At 36.7% G+C, this 24,788-nt stretch overlaps 2 long non-coding RNA genes across 5 annotated transcripts in view; one reads left to right on the top strand and one right to left on the bottom strand.

Moving 5' to 3' along the window:
* The window catches only part of LOC137205440 (uncharacterized), a 340,710-nt gene extending 321,245 nt beyond the window's left edge, over positions 1 to 19,465 (top strand). Inside the window, exon 4 of the long non-coding RNA XR_010934144.1 lies at positions 19,383 to 19,465. This is a non-coding gene — a long non-coding RNA (uncharacterized lncRNA). The remainder of the gene's footprint in view (positions 1 to 19,382) is intronic.
* LOC137205439 (uncharacterized) overlaps positions 1 to 24,788 on the bottom strand; it is a 393,223-nt gene that overhangs the window by 4,921 nt on the left and 363,514 nt on the right. The window contains exon 6 of one of the 4 annotated variants that reach the window (XR_010934139.1): positions 18,956 to 19,990. The exons of 1 other annotated variant lie outside the window; for it this stretch is intronic. This is a non-coding gene — a long non-coding RNA (uncharacterized lncRNA). Of the gene's footprint in view, positions 1 to 18,955; positions 19,991 to 20,038; positions 21,119 to 23,937 lie in introns of those variants that run through there. 2 more of the 4 variants (XR_010934140.1, XR_010934142.1) reach the window with 2 other exon arrangements.

The raw sequence follows: 24,788 nt of genomic DNA, 5'->3' as shown, positions 1-24,788 counted from the left end.
AGGAGGAAGGTTCTTCTACCCACCCCCCTCCCATCTCTAGATTCAGTGTTAGTCACAGTACCCCCTGGAGAAGCAAATTGGATGGAAAGTTAAATCACTTCGCACATGCAGAAGCAGCAGTGCACTAAACACTAACATGAGTTAAATAAATGAATAAAGATATGAAGCATATTATCACGTTTAGACGAAACTGTAGCTGTTACCAGGCATCTAGACCAGAGGTTTTTAAAAGTTGTTATTCTTGAAAAACATGATTGATTTTGGACTTTTTTTTTAACTTCAGTGTCATAAACCAGACATCCATAATTATATTATTTGTCTTATACAAATGAAAAAGAATAAATTAAAACTGGACATGTTGCAAAAGGACTGTTGACATTATATACAAAGCCTGCTTATTGTCATAAGATACTCTTAACCTTCAAGCCCAAATCTTTCAAAACTAGTAGTGTTAAATCTAGCAGCTGTTGTCAGCGTTCTCCTGTTCTCTGTTTTATGCACTGTGCTTTATTTGAAATGTTTGTTATATTTGTGTATATAACTTTCTGTGAGCTGTTCCTTGAAAGCTCCAAGGATTAAACATGAAGGTTGAGCCAGTTCAAAAGGAACAAAGTTAAGAAAATTAAAGAAAACTTGCTAAAATGAATGTTTAAACCATTAAAATATTTAGCAAGGTTTGCCTGGAGCTGTTTCCTTTATGTAAAACATGATGCATTTCTCTTTCATTCTTTCTCCTTTAAAACAAATGAGGTTAAGGAAAACATTCTTCTGCTCTGAAGGCTCTTTTTAAGCATTAGAAATTTAATATCTAAATATTTTATGCAAATATATATTCTCGATTGAGGCAGAACTATCTCAAATATCCTAAGTATTTAGGCTAGTGGATTATGGACATAGTAGATAGGTGAAGGGGATGCAGAACCTAAGGGATTGTCCTCTTTGAACTTGAATCAGCCTATGACTTTACTAAGTCATTAGGAATTAACTGTATGGTAAGAGAGAATATAGTCTTTCAAAAATGCAAAAGAAAAGATGAATTTGCAGTGTAGATTTATCTAGAATTCTGTGTTTATTTATTCAGTCTCTAATGAAGAGTGATTAATTGATATATTTGATTTCACACAAGAACTTATACTGTCCAGCTCTCTTCACCATCCCATGGCATTTGGAGTTTCCTCCCTGTCCCCCCTGCTTAGAAGTGTTAGATTTTTGATTTGTCCAGGCATCCACCCATCCGTCCATCTATCCAGTTAGGGGAAGTGTGGTGTGGTGGAAAGAGCACGAGCTTCAAATCAAACCATTCTGGGTTCAAATAACTTATACTAGCTGTGTGACTTACAAACTTAACTTCTCTGAGCCTTGGTTTCCTCATATGTAAAATATAATAATAGAATGCCCATTTCATTGGGGCATCATCAGAATTATATAAGATAATATACTTAAAATGTTTTTTTAGTTTGTTTGGGTTTTTTTGTTGTTGTTGTTTGGTTTTTACTGCCTAGCTCAGTAAATGTTAGGAGAAAATATTCATCAACAGATACTGAGTGGGTGCTTACTGGAATAAGTTACCTCCTCCATCCCCTCAGGTCTGTAAGCCTAAGCTAGAATAGGAAGCCTATGGACTGTATTGTACTTTCGCAAATCTCCAACCATCTTTGCCTAGGGCAGAGGGTTTCAAACTTTCTTGAATCACAGTACCCTTAGTGACTCAATAATTTTTTCAGGGTATCCCTAAACCAAAAGAAATACCCATTATCTCCATTTATTAAGTAAGTAGGTCCAAATAACTTAATATACATTTATATCCTAACAATTTAGTAGCCATTTGAAAATATATGTACATATTGTACCGTGTAAAACTTAACAGAAAGAAGAAAAAACATTTTATTTCATTTAAAAAGCACAGTTACTCACTAGTGAGGTATGTGTATTTGTCGAGCCCTGTGCAACCTCACAAAACTTGGCATCAGAGTGGATGCCACGACTCTCATTTCCTGCTCCACGCTGATTTTCATGCAGTGCTCATTCTTTATCTACAACCACCAAAAACCTAGCTTTGCAAAAATATGACATTATTAAAAGGAATGTGATACAATCTAATGGTGAGGCAGTAGTTCTCATGCTGTGTGACAGATGTCCAGTGTCACTATGCCCCCCCCTTGACATTAATTTTTTAATTAAAAAATGTAAAAACCCATGGCAGCCCTGTGCATTTGCTGCAGCATGTTAGGGCACGTCAGCACACAGTTTGGGAACTGTGGGCCTAGAATATCCTCACAAGAGTTTTGTCTTGCTTCTGCAAAGAAATTATCTTGCTTACAGCCCCAAATACGGATTCCAAGGAAGACACAGGAGCCTGTGAAAAAAATGAAAGAGTAAACTCCAGAGTTTCTGCACATTTGCAGCTGTCCGGTAGTTCAGGGTACAAGTTCCAGCCTCAGCGGTGTGTATTGTGAGCCCTCTGACTAGGGTGCTAAAGACAGAAGTCAAATGGAAATATAGGAGCTAAAGAAATAAAGCCACCCACCAACCTGCTTGTGTGTCTGGGTTAGCCATCACTAAGTGGCTTTCCAACAGAATGGCCAGTTATTCCACTTCCATCTTCAGAATGTTCACATTTATCACATATCATCGGTAGCATGAAGAGTCATAGAGTGCCATTGGCAGTCACCAACCAAATACCTACTTGCCCGGTGCTTGGCATTATGTTAACTGTCTAGGTCTAAGTTTCCTGTTTCTAAACCTTACTGGGCACATAATCAAGATCATATCTTTTCCATCCCTCACTCCATTCTGCCCTTCACAGGCCCAGCCCTTAAATTGTGGTTCAGTGTCTTTACAGTGTTATTTCAATTAGCAACTTTCAGAGGTGCCGCAGAGACGTGCTCTGGGCTATAGTCTGTTTATTTTCACGCAGTTGAACATACTTTTTTTGTATTTCAATTTAGAAACTTCCAGATGCCTGGAACTGTATTATATTCTGTGGCTGTGAGACGAAAAGCCTCTGACATTTTCTTTTGCCCTTAGATGAAGAAAAATATACTACAGTTTCTGTTTAGTTGCTCATTCAGCTGAAGTCTTACCTTCTTTGACAAATACAAGTCCTGGGCTTTATTTTGAGGCTCTGGGACCTTCAAGGCATGAAGAGGTCTGTGGGTAGAGTCAGAGGGAGAGGAGTTGCTCCAACTCTGGGGAAGCTAACTTCTCCTTCAACTCTGACTCTGACCTCTGGCCTCTGAACTGAGCACAATAGAGACCAGAAGACCAGGAGTTGCGTGCATCTCTATCAGCTGACATAGATGCCCTGTCGACTCGCCAAGAAGAAATGAGCTCCTGGCTTCCCAAAGCTTTGACTTTGCCTCTGACTTACCAAGAAGACCAGTCCAGAACTCCTCTTCCTGCTGGTGAATAGCTGGAAAGCCCTCCCCCAACGCAAATGTACCAGAATAATTTTCCTGCAATCTCAAAGTTTAAAATGTCTGTTTTATATTTAAAGAATGCATCTTAAATATTGAAAATAAGAGAAATTGTTAAATGTTAAGGGAGAAAACAGAAATCCTACCAAGAATCTTATCAAGGTATCATCTTTCCTTCCTTTTTTTTTTTTAAGATCTGAAAAAAAAAAAAAAGTTGAACTCCCTGCATATATGGCATCCCAGCTCCCAGGTCCATCTGGAGTTCAGTTTAGATCCCTACACTTCCAGGGCCTCCAGGTCCAATGATAACATTGGACCTTATCCACCCCTTATCTCACTCTCTGCCCCTTTCTGCCCACACGACTGTCTCCACTCATACTCGTGAACAGTCCTTGCCAACTGTGTGAGGGCAGTTGCAATCTCCAAATGGTTTCAGAGAGGGAAAGCCTAATAAAGGTGGTGGAGAAGAGGTGGAGAGAGTATGAAAGGGCTCAAAAAACAGACACCATTTTAGGAGAGGGATAGCGTTTATATTCTCCAGAGCTTTCATCTCTGAACCAAGTTACAAATACAGGTGAAGGGACAAAAGAGCATTCTACCTTTTTTTCATGTCAGGAAGCTCACTCTACTCCAGAAGCATAGCAAGAATAGATCCCAAATTATCTTTCTCAAAACATTTTTGCAAGACTTATGGTAAGTGGAAATTCCTCCCAGATTTTGGCAATAGGGTAAGCTTCAGTTCTGGTTTTTGAAGCTGATGTGTGGGGGGGTGAAAGTTACTGGGGATGGCGCATCAAACTCACACCTTGGAGACAACGAGAATTCAATGATATTCGGGGACTGCTAACCAGATGCCATTTGAAACCTGCATTTCATATAATTCTTTAGTAAGAATTTATCTCCTTAAAAGTAGATAATGAGATATACCCCATGCAATTTGATTCATATTTATAAGGGTCTTAAAATCACTGAGGATGACACTGAAACTTACAAATGGGAGAAAGTTAGATTACATGACCTATAGGAAGGATTCAGGCTGCTCTTTAGCCTTTCTTTTACTCACCCATTTTACTCAGTTACTTATTTCTAGATAAGTATTGGGTTAAAAAATTAATTCAAACTTCTTTTAATTTGTATATGTGATGTGATTTATGCATTTTAACACCTTCCCATTGATATCACCTTGTTATCCTCCTTACAGGTAGGGAGAATGTGATAGCCCCATTTTACAGATGAAATTTGTTGTGAAAGGATTGGAGAGATTAAGTGGATTCTTGTCCCTCCACTTGTTAGTTTATTGATTATCTAGATCATTCATTCATAGATTTAGTCATTCAGATTTTTTTGTAGAGACTATATTTCAGAGCCTGTGCTAGGTTTTGAGAATGAATACAAGCAGTGGTGTGCTAATAAATGTTTAACAAGAAGCTCTGAGTCGGGGGAGGGGGTAATTTGTAGTGTGTGACAATTTTGTGGTATAAATACTCCCACCATGACTGATTTCTAACTACCAGTATAACATCATTGAACTCAGATGTGGGGAAAGATGTGTATAATTTGCTCTTACAAGCAGTATGGCTGGCTCCAGTACACCACAGGACAACAACTGTCTTAGTCTATTTGGGCTGCTGTAACAAAGTACCACAGACTGGGTGGCTTATAAGCAACAGAAGTTTATTTCTCATAGCTTTGGAGACTGGAAACTCCAAGATTAAGGTGCTGGAAGATTCAGTGTCTTGTGAGGGTCCACTTCCTAGTCCATAGATAGCCATCTTCATGCTGTAACTTCACATGGCAGTAGGGGCAGGGGAAAGGCTGTGAAATTACGAGGGGACTAATTTCATTCATGAGGGCTCCACACACATGACCTAATCACCTCCCAAAGGCCTCACCACCAAGTACTATCACCTTGGGCATTAGGATTTAACATACGAATTTTGGGAGGGCACAAACTAAATTTTAGTCTATAACAATAAGGTATAGAAGAGAGTTTTTATATTTGAGCTGTTCATAGTATTAGGCAAGGGGCAGAATTGTGAATAAGTATTTACAACATGAAATTTTATAAATGATGTAATAAAGGTATATACAAGGACCTGTAGGAGTCCTAATTTTCCTAGAATGGTTATCAGACAGACTTAATGGAGAAGATGATGTCTGAATTGAGTCTTGAAGAATGAGTATTAATTCCCCAAGTAGTCAATGTGAGGTAAGGGCTTCACAGGCTGGGAGAAAGTCACGGGCAAGGGCAAGTGTCCGTGAGCATGGTGGGTGCCAGGAGCTGTGAGTAGTTTGTTGAGACATAAAGTGGATGTGTCCTGAGAGTGTCTCAGGAGATGAGAAGCAACGTCACAAAGGAAACTTCGAATCACGTTAAGAAAGTTGGACTTGCTTTATCATGAGGGAACTGAAAGAGGGGTTTTATGTACATTTTTGGCTTCACTGACGTATAATTGACAAACAGGAATTGTGTAAATTGAAGGTATACAGCTTGATGTTTCCATATATGTATCCATTGTGAAATGATCACCACAGTCAAGTTAGTTAACATACCCATCACCTCACATAGTTATCCTTTTCTTTCTTGTGTGTGTGTGTGTGTGTGTGTGTGTGTGTGTGGTAAGAACACATAAGATCTACGCTTTTAGCAAATTTCAAGTATAAAATACAGTATTGTTAACTATAGTCACCACACTGTGCATTAAATCTCCAGAACTTACCTTACATAACTGAAAGTAGTTTTGTTTGTTTGTTTGTTTTTTAATACATCACTTTGCCTGAAAAATGGTGAATAGATTTAAAGGTGACGAGACTTGCGGTCATAAGACAATCAGAGGATGCCACAGGCATTCAGTTGAGAATAAAAAGGGCTAGAAATGAAGAGGAAAGAAGGGTTTGATAATCAAGAAGTAGAATCAGCTGGGCAGACTGGTAGAACAGATACTGGAGCCCAATCCTCTGGGTCCATCCCATTAAGCCCTCCTGTCTCTTAGTGAACCTCTCTGTCCATACAGTGGCCATTTCGGGGGGTGGCTCTGGCCAGCTCAGCAGCACTTCCTGGCCTCAGGTCAACCCAGGTTGGGGACTGTGAAGGCAGAGCCCGCCCCCCACCCCACCCCCAGCTGCCAACCTTGGCAGACGGTATCTTTGTAACTGAGTGCTGCAAAGGTGGTTTGCTCCCTGCTTCGAAAGGCCACGCAGACCCAGGGCCATGCTGCAGAGAACATGTGGTTGCTATTTCATTTATGCTTTATCATTTTTCATTCTGACATTAAAGCTTCTCTGCAGCAGGGTGAGAGCGCTGTACATTGTAAGGCGTAATGTGAACCGAGGGCTCCTGCTTCGTGCCAGAGGAAACGTGATTCAGAAACAATTTGAGGGCAACTGCAAGGTGATGTGGCCCAGAGAACCAGAAGCTATTGAAACTTTAAACATCATTTCTGGACAGTATAATGTGTTTTGCAGGGCAGCTTGGAAAAACAGGAAAACCCTCCTTGGACAATCCTTAGAGAGTTAGAACCCTTTAAATGCCATCTGGAGCAAATGTTTCTTAAAGAGCCCCGTGCCCTTGCAATCAAAGACCACAACGTTGAGCTGGAAGCACCTTCATCCCATGGCCCCCCAAGAAAGCTGGGGTCACGGGAGTGGATGGACTTGCCCAGGGTCTCTCATACCCTCAGTACAGACATGAGCCTCCTGACTTTCCCTACCCCATAGCAGGCTTTCTCTGCCAATGGCCAACTCGTGCCCGTCTCTCCCTGCTAATCTTGAGCCATTGAAAGGTGAATTTTCCAGGGGACAAACCTGTCAAGATCTGAAAAAGAGAAAGGCAGCTGCCTATTTATTCTTGCATAGAAAATTCCGTCGGTGACATTTGCACGTGTCTCTCCACTAGGGGGTGTGTTCCTTGGCTGTGCCTCAGCGTAGTGTCGAGCAGAGTGGGTGCTGATAAATGCGGAAGGAAGAGTGGGAGAAAGGGGAGGAGGAACGATGGGAGGGGAGGCAGAGAGAGCGACAGGACCATGGGGAAAGGCGATTTTCAGTTTTGAGTTTTAACATGAAAAGGAGAGTAATAAAGCATTCTGCAAATCGACGTGGTCAGAGATTTTAAAATAAAGACATTTTGTATTTATTGAATGGCTTCTTTTAAAATCTCAAATTCTGTTCATCAGTTCATCACTGAGAAATTATGTTTTAGCCATGCACCATGATCAATTAATAGCAAAACACATCGAGAGTATTGGTAAATTCAGGCTTCAAATACCAATGACTCTAACCAAACGCAATTGCTACTCCTTTGTGGGGTCCAGAACACCTCTCCCATATTTTTCTGTTTTTTATAATATCCAGTCCTTCTGACTGTGATGATTCAGCAGGAATGGGCACAATATTCATTGTGATATGTAAAATGAAATTTCATAAAGAATGCCTCATTCTAGTTAAGTAAACTTTTAAAAATTTAGAACGGTTTTAGATTTACAGGAAGTTTGAAAGATAGTACAGTGAGTCCCCATATACCCTTGCCTACCCTTCCCCATTATTAACATTGTATGTTGGTATGGTTACAATCAGTCGACAATGTTGACACATTAGTGTTAACCAATGTCCATACTGTATTCAGATTTCTTAGTTTTTGACTCATTATCACTTTTTTATCCTAGGATCCCACTGAGGAAACCACATGTCATTTAATTGTCATGTCTCCTTAGGCTCCTCTTGGCTGTGACAGTTCTCATCCCACATTTTAATAGGCGTGAATAAAAATTTGTATTCGATGCTTAAAAGTGGTAAATAACCTTTTCTTGCCAACATGGGCTTGTACCTGTAAACACATTTTCCACAAGTGTAAAGGTTTAAACATGTTTACCCTGTCACGGGTCAGTTAATGTCTATTTCTTTTAAATGAGATAAACACTTACTATACCCTGATGTTATAAACACATTTTAGAATGTACAGAAATTGATGAACGTGTTGATAAGGAGCGGTAAGCAGCATATATACCCAGTGATGTAACAGTTAATGTACCCTTGGTTGTCAGCAATCAAAATAAGAGGGTTTCCACTGCCAGTCATTGGAATGTGAGGCACCCAGAGTACCCAGGCTCCTAATGAGCATACATGCCCAGCTCCCACCAGAGTACCAGGAGCATTAACCCCTGCACTGCTCCACAGCTGCTGTCAGCTTTGCACACACTGACCATAAGGCAACAGAGACCAAGAAACATTGGCCGGGAGTGAGTAGAGGCCAAAGCAATGAGAGACTAGCCAATTCCTGCACAGATGGGATGCACCTTATAGAATATCCTTTCTTGCCTGCTCACAGTTGCTACTTAGCTTGTTGAAGGAAATACATAAGTGAAAGCTATTTAAGCTAAGTGGTGGCTGTGTGCATGTCCTCTAGGATTGCCCACCCCTCGAATAAAACACTCGTGCTGGGCTAACTGGAGTATATCCTAGGGACCTTTTCTACCAAGGAACCAGAACTAACAAGGAAGGCCCTTTCCTGCACTACTTCCAATCTGTAAAGATGGAAACCCAGAAGTACCAGAATGGAGAAAGGAAGTTTATAATAGAAGCAAAAGAAGTTGGCACACAGAGTTCTTTCTAAAATCCCGCCCCTTTCCCCTATGTTATTGTTGTGTTTTCCCCCTTGTGAAAGATTTCTCTCATTTATAACTAAAGGGGTTCTGACTAATACATTTAGTAAAAATATTAACTACTTAGGCATCTGGCTTAATACTACTCTTTCTTATAGTACTCAGGGTTTTTTTTTCCTTCTAATATCTATCAGAATTTGTAATTATGTATGTATTGTTATTTCCCCATTAGACTGTGTATAATGTGAAAGTGGGGACCATGTCTGTTTGGCTCACTACTGAATACACAGCGCCTAGCATCATGCTTAGAACAGAGTGAGCATTTAATAAATATCAGTGCATGAGTGAATGAGTGAGTATAAAAACTACACTAGATATCCAAGTTATTTTAATTATTGAAAGCAATAATGAACTTTCGATAATGTCCATAAAAATTAAATTAGGTAAGGGTATGGGAGTACTTCTCAAAGCCCAAGGACTTAGACTACTGGTGCTTATGGATAAGTCATTCAAATTTAACATACTGGGTTATGTCACTGGGTTACTGTGTTGTATAGTTTTTAGGGTTTGTGTTTTATGGTTTGTTTTTGAAAATCAAACCTTCAGTCTTGGTCACTGTAGCCAATTAAAATGAGGATGCCTGCAATTTGGATATAATATGACAATGATAGGATTCATTTTATCTCACAGGGTAGTTGGGTAACCAAGTTAAAAATAAGATAGTTACTTATATAGTACCTTATACAAATACACTATAACAGTGTGAGAGAATAGAACTTTTACATGAAAAACACCACCACCTCTAAGAGCTGAACTGGGAAAATTAAATCTCAGTGGATAAGATAGGATTTCTGCAGAGGTACCTTTAGGTTACAGAGTATCTTCCAAACCAAAGCAGAAAGAATAGAAATCTAACTGATGGTAGATTTGTGTGGTCTAGGGCATGGAAAGAAAAATTAGACATCCAAGTTGCACAAACATCATGGAAGAAAATATGTGTATTAGTTTCCTAGGGATGTACTAACAAAGTACTACCAACTGGGTGACTGATACAACAGAAATTTATTGTCTCATGGTTCTGGAGACTAGAAGTCTGAGATTAGTGTGTCAGCAGGATTGGTTCCTTTTGAGGGCTCTAGGGCAGAATCTGTACCATGACTCTCTCCTAGTTTCTAGTGGCATGCTCAAAACCTTTGGTGTTCTTTGGCTTGTAGAAGCGTAACCTGGATTTCCGCCTTCTTCTTCAAAGGTGTTCTCCCTATGTATGTGTCATACTGGGTTAGGACCTGCCCTGATGGCCTCATCTTAACTTGATAATCTGCAAAGACCCTAGAATAAAGTCATATTCTAAAGTACTGGGGTTAGGAGTTCAACCTAGGAATTTTGAGAGGACACAATTCAACCCATAACAAGACGGACCCACAGAGAAAGGAAGCTTCACTTGGAGATTTGAAAAAGGGGAACAAAAGGACGTTATCTGTTGCCCCTGCACAGTCCAGGGGAAAGAGTGCTCAGGTGCACTGGGCTTAGCGTTGATAGGTCTGTTTCTAAGGTAGACACGAAGGATGATCTTTCTCCTGCTCTCAGTTCTGACCCTATGCTTATGAAACAAAATTCTGGAAACTATTTCAGTGCTCCCAGTAGCAGAGAGCACAACTGACTGAGGGCATAAGCATTCTTATCCATGCTGGAATGTTAATTCTCAGTGTAAATTACTGTCATTGTCTAGCCTGTGAACTTGAGTTAAGGTAAAACAATCCTTCTGAGCTCAGTATCTCTAAGGGTCAATGGCTGGAACAATTTTCTGGGTGTGTCACATCCCCCCATACGACTCGGATGGCATAGTCCCCTTGTTTCCTCAATGCTACGGATAATGGAGCACAACTTTTAATGTAGTTTAAATAATATTTACTAATATCTTCTTATTATTTGTACATATGATCGTTCCTAGATATATGTCTCATTCATATCTATATTTCCAAAGCTTATAAAAAGGCTCAGTACATAATAGGAGCTGAGATTTTTTTCTATTGATAATAACAATAAATGTGCTAAAAAGAATATGGTTTCCCTAAGTTACTGGTTACATAACTTCTGTTAAATCTGAAAAAATATATGCTGCCTTGCTGCTTCTAGATTCTTCTGAGTTATCTCCCATCATTGCACTGGCATTTGGTTTCCTTGCTGTGAATTCCTTGTTTTTCAAAAATCCCCCAAGATCATATCTGGCTTTATCAGTCTAGACAGATGCCCTAGGAAGGAACCTAGAGGACGAGGCTACATCCTGTGATCCCATAGCACCCTGACCTTCCCACTTATTAAGACTCATCACACCTACAAACTATTTTAACAGCTTCGTTGAGGTATAATTGACATAAACAACCTGGACATAAATAGTATAATTTGATATCTTTGACATATGTATATACTCATGGAAACATCACCACAATCAAGATAAAGACATATCCATCGCCTACAAAAGTTTGTTATACTCCTTTGTAACCTATCTCTCCTTCTCCCATCCCCAGGCAAATCCGATAGGCTTTCTGTCACTATAGGTTAGTTTGCATATTCTAATATTTTATATACATGAAATCATACAGTATATGCTCTTTTTGGTCTGTACTTTTACATTTAGAATATTTTGAGATGGTATCTATGTTGTTAAGTATATCAATAGTTCATTCTTTTGTTTGTAAGTAGTACTTCATTTACTTCATTGCATGGATATGCTACAACTTGTGTATTCATTTACCTATTGATGGGCATCTGGGTTGTTTCCTACATTTGACTCTACAAATAAGGTTTCTGTGAACACTTGTGTACAAGTCTTTTTATGGACATATGGTTTCACTTCTATTCAGTAAATAAGAGTAGAATAGCTGAATTATACAATAACTGCGTATTTAACTAAGAACCTGCCAAACTCTTTTGCAAAGTAATTGTCCTGTTTTACATTTCACACCAGCTTTGCAGGAGAGTTCAAGTTACCCCATATCCTTTCCAACACTTGATGTGACTAGTCTTTTTTCAATTTAGTCATTCTACTGTGGTTTTAATTTCCATTTCCCTAATGACTATTGATATTGAGCATCTTTTCATGGACTAACTTGGATTCATACATCTTCTTTGGTAAAATGTCTGTTCAAATAATTTGTCCAGATTTTTTATTGAGTTGCTTATTCCCCTTTATATATTTTGGATATAAGCCCTTTATTAGATATATGATTTGCAAATATTTTCTTCCAGTTTGTAACTTTTTAAATTTATTTTAATAGTGTCTCAAAAAGAGAAGATTTTCATTTTGATGAGTCCCATTTTATTGATTTTTTTTTCCTTTTAGGAATCATGCTTTTGTTGTAATATTTAAGAAGTTTTAAATCAACCTATGAACATAAAGACATTCTCCTGTTTTAATCTAAAAATTCTTTAGTTTTAGTTTTTAAATTTAAGGTATAAAATACTTTTTGAGTTAATTTTTATACATGGTGAGATGTATTGATTGAAGCTTAGTTTTTTTTGTTTGTAGTTTTCCAATTTCTTGAAAAAATATTCTTTTTCCACTGAATTGCTTTTGTATCTTTCTGGAAAAATTAGTTATCCATATATGCATGGGACTATTATTGGACCCTCTCTTCTACTCTGTTAATCTATTTGTCTATCTTTACATCGATATTACACTGTTTTGATAACTTTAGTTTTATAATAAGTTTTTACATTGGATATCGTTAGTCCTACTTTGTTAATTTTTTGAAGTTGTTTTGTCTCTTCTAGGTCCTTTGCATTTCTACTGAACTTTAGAATCATCTTCTCCATTTAAAAACCAAGAAAAAAGTTAAAAACAAACAAATAAACAAAACCCCTGGCTGTTTTAAATCGAGATTGCATTGAATCTATAGATCAACTTGTTGAAAACTGACATTTTAAGAATATTCAGTTTTCCAATTATGAACTCAATATATCTCTGGATTTTTTTGGTCTTTTAAATTCTCTAAATTCTCTCTCAGAAATGTTTTGAAGCTTCGGTATACAGAACTTGCAAACCTTTTGTCAGATTTATCCCTAAGTTTTTTATATTTTGATGGTATTGTGTGCTTTTACTGCAGTTTCTGTTTGTCCATTGCTTGTGCATAGAAACACAAGGAATATTTGTACACTGATCTTCAATCTTGAAACTTTACTAATCTCACTCATTCTAGTAGCTTTTTGGGGGGTATATTTCATCAGATGTTTTACATAGATGGTCATGATGTCTATGAATTTTAAAAGTTTTACTTCTTTTCCAATCTGGATGCCTTTTCTTTCTTTCTGTTGCCTGACTCCACTGGATAGAATTTTTAGTACAGTATTGGATAAAAGTGACAAAAGTTCTGAGTAACACTGAGAGCTCTTTCAGTGATCTCATCAACTTAGCTTTTATAAAGTCTCCCGGTTCCTACTTTCTGAGTATTCATTCTGAGGCCCAGGTTCTGTATTTGTCAGTAAGGTGAACATAATAGCTCTCATTAAGTGCCTGCTTCTGTGCCAGGTGTTCGGTTAGGCAACCTGTGCATATTATGCCATGTCATCTTCAACACAGCTATGTAGGGAGACAGCTTACACTGTGCCTACCACCGAGCGTGGTGCCGAAAGCCTCTTCATTACTCTTAAAATATTCACTTAAGAGATGAATGAATATTTTGTTACTATCTCTATTTCCCAAATGAGAAAATAGGTCACTACAGAGGTTAAGTATTAACAGACTCAATAGCAGTGATGGAACCAGGATTTAGATGAAATCTCTGAATTCAAAACTTGTAATGGAAGACCTTTCCTCAGTTTCCATCATCATCACCTATATGACTCCGTGGTTGAGTCATCTGTTGCCCATAGCCCCATGCTCTCAGTGATGGCATCAGAACTCTATAAGGATAATATGGAAGTCGCTGTTTACACCCATCTCTTTTAGCTGGAGGTTGTGCCCATATTGCAACGAACAAGTTGAAGTTAAAGGAAGGTTTACATCAGATGAGTGTATATTTGTATGAATATGCTTAGATTTTTATTTATCCTTTGAGGGGTAGATAAATATTCCTTGAAGGTTACTCAGTTACCATTGGAAGGCTTGAAAAGGTGCAAGAGAGTGAAAATCTGTGACTCTACCCCTACTTCAATCAGTGCAACATTTGTATCTATAGTATATATTGAAATGATACTTCAGATTTTACTTTGAAGGTGATAGATCAATAGAGGTAGGTAGACAGTAGATAGATGATACATAGGTAGATAACCGAAACAATAAAACCTTTACCAAAATTCTGCCTTAAATAAAACCCCAGATTTCGATTTTCAGAAATTCTTCAAAATGAAATGTAGAAATATGTCATTCTACAGCTGACTCAGTAGAAATAAAACCAGCATTGTGTGCAATTACTTGTCAATTGAACTCCTCTTTTAAAAAAATCTTTGTAACAAACCCTACCCAACCCCTCAATCTACCCTGGCCCAGTCCACAAGGAATAGCTTTCACTTGTCGTCACCACAGTAAGTCAAGTGAGAAACTATGCAGAGAAGGCACTGTCCCTGCCCTTCCTCCAAGGGCATGACTACCTTAAATAAATTGCCCCATGCTTGATACACACTTGTCAACCATATCTTTAAGCTTCTGAAGGACTGTCAACAAATGCGTGAATTGAGGTCAGGTTTACACATCTGCTGTCAACAGTCAGCAAATTGTTGAGACTGAATTTTTATTGCTAGTTATTAAATCATTAAGTGTCAAAGGTTTATTCATCCAAACTGTGCTCAGTACAATTCAATTTTATTTTTCCAAGGATGAATAAAATGTCTGAAAACCACAAGATCTTACAAAGCTAACAAATTATCACTCTTCTGAAAGGAACTCACAGCAGAGGCATGATTTATAACTTTAAGAATAATTATTTGTTTACAGATACCAAACTTCTTTGCTAACTAATACATACTTACTGACTTTACATTAACTTAATGACCCCATGTCCATCAATGAGGAAACAGAGGTAAACTGAAATTTACCATGTCTTACTGTAAGGTATATAAGTTAAATTGCTTTCAGCTGCAAGTTTCAGAAAACTACACCTCTAATTACCTTAAATAATAAGGAAATATATTCTTCCTCATGAGAAGAAATCCAGAATACAGTGTATACATTATCTCATTCATCATACAGTCTTTCTCAACTGGATCTCCAGAGAATTTAGCCCTAATGCCCTAAGTCATCTACCGAGTATAATGAATCAACTTTTCTCCTATGCATCTAGAATGGTACTGTTAGAAACACCCTTGAGAGAATTAAGAAAATAGCCACCTATATCATTTTCTTTGTTCAGTGGTTCCAAAGAAGAACCCCAGTTGAGGAAAGCTGACAACTTCAGGGGGAAAAAGAAATTTTTCCTTTGACCCTTTTTTAGGAGTAAGAAAAGAAGAAGCCACTGCACATTTTTCTGCACATGTTACTTGTCCAGTGGTAAATCCATTAAATTCAAAATATTTTTGCCTAATGAGCTTCCACAGAGAATCAAACATCCCTTGCATCTTGCAGTTCTTAAATCCCCAGTTGCCAATAATTTTCTCAGAATGGTATAGATTATAAAACAAGTGCTATGATATAAAAATGTGCCACAATTATTATTTCTGATTCTATAAGGAAGAAACATGCATCTGAATACAAACTCTAGTGCTCCATTAGAAGATAATACCATTTGTGGGTATTTTAGAATACTTTTTCTGATAGGTAGCTGTTTTGCAGCTGCCTATCACATAAGCCACAAGAACTTCAATATATTGAAAGATTTAAACAGAACTAAAAAAAAAAAATTCCCGAATTTGTCATTAAGGGTCATCTCTAAAAGTTGGCAACAGTGACTCAATTGCATATACTTTAGTAAACCATAGGAGTATATTACTAGAGATTCATATTTGATAACTTCCATCCATGTATTTCATAGTTATTTACATATATATATGAATATCTAAATATATCCATCTCTCCACTTATTTATCTGACAACACCTCAAATGAATTAAGGTGCAGATAAGCTAACCCACTCTCCCAAGTTTAAAGAGAAGAGGATTTATTGCAAAATATCATCTGACTTACCGGATGCTTTGCAGAATTAAAAAGAAAGACTTGGGCTAAAGTAGAGCCAGACCAGTTCATAGATTCTTTTATTATCCGAGAGCCACTTACTGAATTGGGAAATTACTACTACTACTGCCAGCTTCAGAATAGGCTAAGTGGTATATATGTGTGGATTTTCTTAATACTACATTCTTTTGCCTGCCTTAATGTTTAGACATTAAGGCACAGTCCCATTCCTTTATTCCTTAGCTGTAATGGCTGTAAATCAAAAGGCGATCTAGTCCCAGTTTTTTCCTTTAAATTCCTTAAATTAATTATCTCCTAAAATATCCCATTCTGGAATCAAATTCAAAATGAGGTTATATGGATTTCTCTCCCTCAAGATCAATTTGTACTTAAACATTTTCCAGTTTTTCTTTCAACACTTAGTGACTTTTAAAGACATGAAATTTCTTGTTGTATCTTTCCATAATTCTTATTATCTCCCCCTCCACCCTTCCTGTTTGACAGAAGAATATTGCAGAGTTACAGTGTCAGGTGAAGGAAGAAAAATGACAATGTTTACTTTGCAGAACTCTTCACAATTCTTAATTTCCTTGGCTTATATAAACGTGACAGTAGGAAAAAGTTAATAAACTAAAGGATTTTCCTCTGTACCAAGAGCGTGGCACTTTAATAGAGTTTCCATTTAGAAGGCAGCAATTCTATAGCATCTTAAAGATAAGTAAAAGTATTTCCAACTTCCAAAGCTATTTCCAGTTGCTCATGGTTGGGCTATGGATTGAAAGACACTTAAAAATAGCGCTTTATTTAACAACTAAGGTTGTTCCTAGAAATACACATATTTTATTGCCTGTCTTCTGAAAACTTGGGATAATGCAACAACATTTATCAAATAATAAGTTTTTTAGAGAGACATATAAAAGGATTCTATCCTGGCTGTGAAATCTGCTACTGCTGACCGTGGGCAAATCTTGTTCTAGAGATGCCATGATAATTAAAGTATTATGTTGACATACCCTTGGAGACTTACTCAGTTTAGGATTAGCTAACTCCAGAGAACAGGGGATTAGTAGATATTCTAAAATGTAGCCAGTATTGCTACTGCTCTAATGTTTAAAATTGCTTTACAGCAGCAATGTAGGAAGTCTACTGGATTTATTGGCTAGATAACAAATAACTTGTCTTATCATCTCTGTGCAACTGAACACTTTTGGTATGTCTGACTAGCCTTGAAATATCTGTCATTAAATACTTAACCCAGTTTTGTGCTATTTTGTATTGAATTTGTGCTCTGATATATATGGATCAGGGGTTATAGAAGAAAAAAGTAGGCTTTTGTTCATGTCATAGATGAGCACAAACAGCAGAGGTTCTCTCTCTTTTGATACATCAGGGTTTAGAAAATATGTTTCTCAAATACCCTTCTTTTAAAATAGACCAAAAGATCATTAAATTTTAATAATTCAAGATTGGAGATAATATAGTATTAAGGTAATGATATTAAGTGTTGGAAGCTGAAGCGCATATCACCTAAATAATAATTGTAAATTTGGTGACAATACAGAAGGCGAATACCCAGATTTACTCTTGAGAGTACACACACACACACACCAATAATCTAGGTTTACAGCTGCAAAAACATTAACACTCAGGAGTTAATCAACTAAATTTTTCTTATAATAACTTAAAATTAGGTTATTGGAACAACATAAAAAAACAAAATCAGTAGTTTCTTCATGTAGATACACAACTCAGTTTGAAGGTGATCTGGGATATACTCTATTCATCCTGATAATAAAAATACCCATAAAATATCCAGCCCAACAAGAATGTTCAAAGCACACGTAAGAACATAAGAAAACTTTAAGAAGAAATTTTAAAATGAAAAAAAGGAAAGTCATCTTCTGTCCCTAGATGGGAATATTGGGTTTTATGGATGTCCATTCTTTTTATAATTTTTATTCACCAGGAATAATAAACATGACAACTAGTTTGAAAAAATATACATAGTTAAAATCCTGACTCATTTTATATGCCACAATTAATTCTAAATTAATATAAAATTAAATATAAAAAAAGAAACTCTGAAGGAATCATAAAAAGAAATAAGTTCATAGGTACCTGATCTTGAGGTACATGAGGGCTTATGTGTAAAAAAAACAAAATAAAATGGCACCCAAAGAGTCAGTAAACAACAATAAGATAAAAGAATAATAATGAAATTGAAATATTTTATCACAAAAATCATGTTCATCAACATATCTTATAGACAAAATCTACAAGCAAAAAACCTGGGAAAATGTTTGGAACAAATATTAAGCTTAATAACTTAATATTTTATATTTCCTTAGAACTAAATGTTAAAAGTTTCTTGGATCACAATGGGGGGAAAAAATGGAAATGAAGAACAAATTTTAAAATATCCAAAATACTTATGAAAACAAATTTAATCCCACAGAAAAAGTATAAAAATTTTAATGATACCATTCTTTGCCTATCATTATTAGTAGAGATTAAAAACACCTGGTGGGGTGAACATGTGAGCAAATAAAGACTCTTGTAAATCACCTAAATAAGTCGAAAATAGTTTACTTGGGGGCAAACTGGCAGAGTTCATATAAAGCCTTACGCTTTTTTAGAATTGCCCTAGAAATTCCACTGGAAAAAATGTGTACTGACAAATAATCAGAAATACATAGATATATGTTTGAATATTACCTGAAAAGCAAGCAAAAATCTAAATGCCCAAGAAGAAAACAATAGTTAAATAAATTGTGAAATATCATAAAATGTAATATACTCCTGGTTTTAAGAATCGTGGAACAAAAGAGCTTTGTACAATTTTATTAAAGCATTCTACAACGCAGGATGTCTGCATTAGATGGAAACAACATTTAGGAAACCAATAGCAACTTTCATTGCTGTGAGGTGGGATTATGAGGGATTTTTGTTTTTTATACTATCTGTATGTTCTCAATATTTGTCTAGAACATATACTTCTTAAGAAAAGAAAACCTGAAAAGTTAACAGATAAAATGTAACCGTTGCCTCTACCTCCTAAAATTAGACTGGATTTTTTTATCTTTATATAGTGAAATAATAGGATCCCTATATGTCAGAACTGGGCTCAAGATCATTTTAAAATAGTTTCTAACAACTTGGAGGGTCTGTATTTTTCTGTAAGAATTAAATGTAACTCACACATTAGTCAGCTGTGCGAGGATATTTTATTCATATTGATTTTCCCTTTTTTTTTGGACTATTTCAGATCTCTCAGTGCTCTACCTTATAGCAGAGAGGCAGGAAGCTGGCCTTTGGACTGAAACAAACTGGGCTGAAACCTTGTCCCTGCCAGGTACCATTTCATTGCCTATAGGAAAGTTACTTATTCTCACCAAGCTTTTGTTTTCTCATAAGAAGAATTGGGATAATAACACCTACCACATGGGATTATTTTAAGGATAACGTGAGATAATATATGTGAAGAACAGATTGCAAGTGTTCAACAAATATTAACCATCATTTTCACTTTTAAGGGTACTGTGAAAACTGAACAGCTCAGAACTGTGTAATTACACTACATTCAGCTTCGGTTATAATTACTACGTCATATAAATGTATTCATTGGGCCTTTGGCTGCACCCCAGCGTTAGGTGCAGCAGCTGTTTGGGCTGCATGAGTTTCATAGTTTATGGCGCCACCTCAGGTGGAAACATTTTTTGGTTTTTCTTCAAGATATTTGAAGTGAGCCCAGTCCAAGCTGGTGGGAATCATGGATGGGGCAGGGCACCTTATCCCGTAGACCACACATTGGATGTGGAATCTTGGGAACTTCATGTTGCATTTGGGGTGCTGATGAGTTGAGTTGGGCCATCACTATTGGGAGGAAAAATACTGTAGTGAGCAATAAGGTGTAAGATCAAGTACTTTTGAAAAAACAGCTTTATTGAGGTATAATTGATATACAAAGAACTGCACACGTTTAATGTATACAATTTGATAAGTTTGGATACATGCAAACACCCATGATACCATCACCACAATCAAGGGAGTAGACATATCAAAAATAATTGAAATCAGGATCTAGAAGGAATAGCTGAACTCCCACGTTCAGTGCAGCATTATTCACAATAGCCAAGATATGGAAACAATCCAAGTGTCCATTGACAGATGAATGGATAAAGGATGGATAAATATATACATAATGGAATATTAAGCAGCCTTTAAAAAAAAAAGAAGGAAGTCCTGTCATTTGTGACAACATGATGGAAGCTGGAGGACGTAATGCTAAGTGAAACAAGCTGGTCGCAGAAGGATAAATGTTGCCTGATTCCACTTATATGAGGCATTTAAACCAGTCAGACTCACAGAAGCAGAGAATCCAAGAGTGGTTGCCAGGGCCTGGGAGATGAGAGAAATGTGGAGTTGTTCACTGGGTTTAAGGCTCCAGCTATGGTAGATGAGTAAGTTCTAGAGAGCTGCTGACAACAGAGTACCTACATCTAACAACACCCTATCACGTGGTATGGTGATCTTCAAGATCAAGTACTTTCTAAGAGCAAAATTCCATTGCTTAAGGAAGAGGATTTCTTGGTGCACTTGAAGGCTGGGTTCAAAGGAAAACTCTAAGCGGGGAAGCAGCAGCACGTGTTCCCTCCACAGTGAGGCAGCCCGTAGAGCGCTGTGCTTGGGGCAGCAGAAGAGAGAAGGGGAAAAGGAACCTCAGGGAAAGAGGAGTTGCTGTCTTTCTTTAAGATGGAGTGTAACTGGAAACAGCCTCCAGCCAAGGTCAGGGTCAAGAGTAATTGAATCCTGGCAAAATGTGCTAGTTTATCTTCCACCAATGAACGCCTGCCAAACAATATACACAGTGTCGCACAGCGCCGGAGAGTGTCTGATGCATCTCCAGAGTATTTATGGGGACTTCTGTTTTGAAGATAGTTTCTTAGGTAACAGAGTGAAAACATGTATGGATGAGCTCTCATTTATCAGTGCCGTGGCTTCCTGTAAAAATTAAACAGCAAGAATTGTGACATTTTCTCCTGAGCAAAGCAAGTGTTTCAAAGGGACGAATGGGTTGGGAGTCCTTTGAAGATGGTGTATGCCTGAACGACTCAGCAGAAAGCCTGGCATCTGCATAAGTTACTCAGAGGTCCCGACCCCATGCTTCTAAGAGAGAAGAGACAACAGTAGCTGTAGGCCTGGGTGAAGCTGCTTGCTATGGTACTTGGAGCCCCTCTTGCTGGGGAGAACGCTGTCTTACTTTGCTTATTCCAGTCACCTTCCAATGTCCCTGTGTTTCTCAGACTCATTCAGCTGCTCTGATAGCTGGAAGCTGTTAGACTAGAAATTCTAGATGGTAGTGAGGCTTGAAATCATGTGCTTTTTACAACAATCCCTTTAGTTCTATAGCATGAGAGCATGAGCTGGTCCTCTGTTTCCAGAGAATGATTTTTGTCAGCAGAGAACAATCAATAAATGACCTAGGAACCAAGGAGAATGCTGACGGAGAGCAATCCAGAACACAGGGGACTCTGACGTAGGCATACAGGAGGCAGAACCAGGAGGCAGAACCAGAACCAAAGGAGGCACTTCCTGGGTAATTTAAAATAATTATTTAATACAACAAAATGTTTTCTCTTCTATTAGAATGCCCCCCTCAAAATACTGATGAGCAATATTCCATTGTTTGGATATACAAGTAGTTTGTTATCCATTCACCATGAAGGACATTTGGGCTGGTTCCAGCTTTCTGGGATGATGAAGAGAGCTACTGTAAACATTATATGCAGGTCTCTGTGTGACATAAGTTGTCAGTTGTCCAGTGTGAATGCCCTGCATTAAGATTGCGAGTTTGTACAAGTGCCTGTTCATAAGAGACTGCCAAACTGTTGTCCAGAGTACATGAACAATTTTGTGTTCCCATGAGCAAGATATAAAATTCTAGCTGCTCCCATACTTGCCACCACTTTGGTGTGGTTGAGGTCTTTTTAATACTATTTCAGACACTCATAGATATGTTTCTCACCTCAGTTTTAATTTGCACTTTATCAATACTAATGGCTGGTGATGATAAGTAGCATTTCATTCACATGTTTATTTCCCATTGATATAATCTACTTTGTGAAGTGTTTTGCCCATTTTTTAGTTGGATTGTTGGTTAGTATTGAGTTTTGAGAGTTCTTTATGTAATCTGGATATAAGTCATTGGTTGGATATATGATTTCCAAGTATTTTCTCCTAGTCTGTAGCTTCATATTTCATTCTCCTAACAGTCTTTCCCAGAACAAAAGTTTTAATTTTTATGAAGTCCAATTTGATCAGTTGTCTATTTTCTAGATTTTTTTTTTATCACGTCTAAAAGATCTTCACCCAACTCCAGGTCTCTAAAATTTTTGCTTATATTTTATCTAAAAGTTTCATAGCTGCATATTTTATATTTATCCATGGTTCATTTTGAGTTAATTTTTATATAAAAATGATGTTGAGGTATTTTTTTTTGTATATGGATGTTAATTGTTCCAACACCATTTGCTGAAAAGATAATCTTGTTCCATTTAATTGAGCTTTTATTGTTTTCTCTTGGGCAAAAATTGACTAAACATTATTGGTGTGGGTCTATTTCTGGACTCTTTATTCTATTCTATTGATTTATAAGTCTATACTTTTACAAGTTTAGATTATTATAGCATTAGAGTCAATCTTATAATTGAATAACGTGAATACTCCAACTTTCTTCTTCTTTTTTTGTTTTGACTATTCTAATTATTGTGCCTTACCATATAAATTTTAGAATCAGCTTTTCTATACAAAAAAAAAAAAATCTTTCTCATTTGCTTGAAATAGTTGTAAAACTATTGCTAAATTTGACGAGAATTGACATCTTAACAATACTGAGTCTTCCAATCCATGAATACTTAAGTCTTACAATTATTTTGATCTTTGATTTCTTTCATCAGTGTTCTGCAGTTCTCAGCATGTAGATCATATACATGTTAAAGTTCTTTTAAAGTTATACCTACTTTTTTTGGAGGGGGGCTGTTATAAATGGTATTATATTTTTGATGTTGAATCCCAATTATCCACTGCTAGTATATAGAAACAAGATCGATTTTTGTGTGCTGTCCTTTGCTCCGTGACTTGTCGTAGCAACCTGTTAGTTCTAGAAACCAGTATTTTTTGGGTATATTCCTTGGGTTTTTCTTTGTGGAAAATTGTATTTCTTTTTTCTTGACTTATTACACTAGCTAAGACTTCCAGGACTATTTTCAATACAAATGGTGAGAGTAAGCATCCTTGACTTGCTTCCTTTCAATTTTAGTGGGGAAATCTTTCAGTCTTTCACACTAAGTGAGTTTTGTTGCTAGCACCATTTTGTTATAAGGAGATTATATAAGAATTTCAAGCAACAACTAGGATTTTTATTTCTTCTGAATGTTGTCCTTAAATGGTTTCATGAGTAAAAAAATGAGGAGTGGCAGTTGTCCAGACATTTCAATAGGAGTAACAGCTAAGTTCATACGTGAGCCAGTAAGGACAGCTGCCATTACTGCTACCCAACCTACAACAAGTATAAGACACCATAAATTTTAAGATGCATTCTGATTTTACAAATGTTAACAAATGTTAAAAGGTGAAAAATATGTATCTTGGAGCTGGTAACATGTAACTTTTTTTATAACAGGCTTTTACAAAAATAATCCTATTTCATGAGCAATTTCCCAGGTCATAAAAAATATTTATAGGCATATTATTTTAAAGGTGTCTAATATTTCATCATAAGGGTCTATCAAAACTTATTTAATCAGTATTGCCTATTAAAATTTTATTTTGTTTTCAATTTTTACTATTATATATGATACACTGATAAGCATTTTTAGCATTGGCTTTTGCATTTATAATTATATGCTTAGAAGTGGACTTGATCAAAAGATAATTTATCTAATTTTTAAGCTAATTGTCCTTCCAAAGGTATGATTTTATACCAGGAGAAAGCCAAATGATTCCTGAGAAAATGCATCAGTGCTGATAATATATACTTGTATTCTAAGGAGAACTTTGGTTACCAGATGATGAAATATGATTTAAATGATCAGATTTTTCTTGTTCATCTGCACAAGAGTAGAGTACAGGCAGGGGATTATTCTTTGTTTTCTCATAAAATTTACTGGTAAGATGAGAAAAAAATCAATTTCGTAACAATCCTCTTTTAACATACTTCCATGGAGGAACTGTTGCTACAAATTGTAGGTTAAAAGGGAATGTTTACTGGATGAAGCATAAGGATTTTTATATCTGACACAGAGCAAAGTAATTTAATAGAAAAAAATGCAAATTTTGAGTTGTAAAAAAATTGTAAAAATTTTATTTCTACTCAAATTTGTGAACCAAAATACTCCATTAACTCCATTCCATCACTATATGGGTAACTACGGGAAAGTTTGTTAACATGTCTTGGATAAGAATATCAGTTGTATTGGAGTTAAAACAAATATGTGTTGCAATACAATTTGCTCCAATGTTTAGCTTAGCTTAGAAACGGAAAATGTTAACACAGTAATTTCAAACTGTTGATACTGGTTTGTATTTTGGGGGCCAGCACTGAAATTGATATAAACAGAAAGTACTTACATTGGATTTTTAATTCATTCTATCTTGTGGTTAAAGCTGCTGG

Source organism: Pseudorca crassidens, chromosome 14, assembly GCF_039906515.1.
Source record: "Pseudorca crassidens isolate mPseCra1 chromosome 14, mPseCra1.hap1, whole genome shotgun sequence".
In the NCBI taxonomy this organism is placed as follows: Eukaryota; Metazoa; Chordata; class Mammalia; order Artiodactyla; family Delphinidae; genus Pseudorca; species Pseudorca crassidens.
The sequence above is the reverse complement of the archived record's forward strand: the minus strand, read 5'-3'. Positions and strand labels throughout refer to the sequence as shown.